Consider the following 1,472-nt stretch of genomic DNA (forward strand, 5'->3'; position numbering starts at 1 on the left):
CCTTACCATCAGAGGAAGTTATAAACTACCCCAATGATCTATCAAGGAACGGGAAATCACTGCCAAAAATTAAGAGTATCTATCCCATGGACGGAGAAGGCTGGTGGGCTGCAGTCCATGGGGTCGCTGAGGGTTGGACACGACTGAGTGACTTCAGTTTCACTTTTCACTTTCATGCATTGGAGAAGGAAATGGCAACCCACTCCAGTGTTCTTGCCTGGAGAATCCCAGGGATGGGGGAGCCTGGTGGGCTGCCGTCTATGGGGTCGCACAAATTCGGACACGACTGAAGGGACTTAGCAACATTGCTAGCAGAAGAGGTATGGTTTTTCTTCATGGGGGAGCAGAGGAGGAGGGACTTTTATAAGTTTATTCTGAAGAAGTTACTTTTTTTAAAGTGTTCAAAAATGTTTTTACAACTGATCTTGCAGTTTTTACAAATTGGAAAACTGTAAATGATGTGCAAAGGTCGTTGACAGGGCATTGGTTAAAGAAATGACAGTGGAGCCAAGAACGGACTCTGATTTAGACACTGAAGGTGACGACGTGCATGGAGTGATGCACACACTCACTCCAAAGCAGAGGGACTTGGGTGTGTAGCGCAGTCGATGGGGGAGCACACACCGTCTTCCTGGCCTAAACTGCAATCAGAGGAGGGTGCCAGCTCCTCCAATATAGTTGCAATAATTTTGAGATCAATTCCTATGGAAAATATTAAAGGCCTCTCCTTGGATAAGGTCATCGAATGTCCCTACCTGACTGCTATAGACAAATGGATGTGAATTACAAGCATTACTTTATCTGACACATGAAAAATGTCATCCCTCCTCAAAATATAGATGTATAGGCTTTCACAAGCCTCTATACTTTCTAAGGTACATACTCTTCGTTTATAAAATATATACATACACAGATACATACACACACATAAATGACTACAGAAAATACCTCAGAGTTCATTTCCTTATTGGCCATTTCTTTCTGCTTTTGTCTGGCAAGTGATTGGCCAGGATTCCCTCCTGTAAGATTCTGGCATTCCGTTCTCCAGAAAGCTGCTTCTGAGTGTCATATGTTGCCCTTCCATAACCTGGAGAGACACTATATGTAGTTTTGGGGCCCATATCATTAAAAGAAAAAAAAAAAAACAGTTAAAAGCTTAGAAGCAGAATATAAAATGAAATAAAACTGTTTAAAGGAAGTAGCCTTTTAAAGCACAAGGATCTTTATCCCATGTGAGTAACTCGAATTTTAATTTAAATGTCTGCTAAATTTATCACAGAGCAAAAACATGCAGATATAGTATTGTGAAAGGAAATCTCTTTACAAAACATTTAACTAGTTCCTTCACAGTCTCAAGGCAAGTTAGCCTGTATTTTAACATTTAAAAAGCCAAAATTAAGACGTGGATTGGAATTAAGAAGATTACTTTGTCTAATGTATCAAAAGTGCCAATCATTATGTTAATAATTAAG

This window comes from Bison bison, unplaced genomic scaffold (assembly GCF_000754665.1).
Source record: "Bison bison bison isolate TAMUID 2011002044 unplaced genomic scaffold, Bison_UMD1.0 scf7180017864380, whole genome shotgun sequence".
NCBI lineage: Eukaryota > Metazoa > Chordata > Mammalia > Artiodactyla > Bovidae > Bison > Bison bison.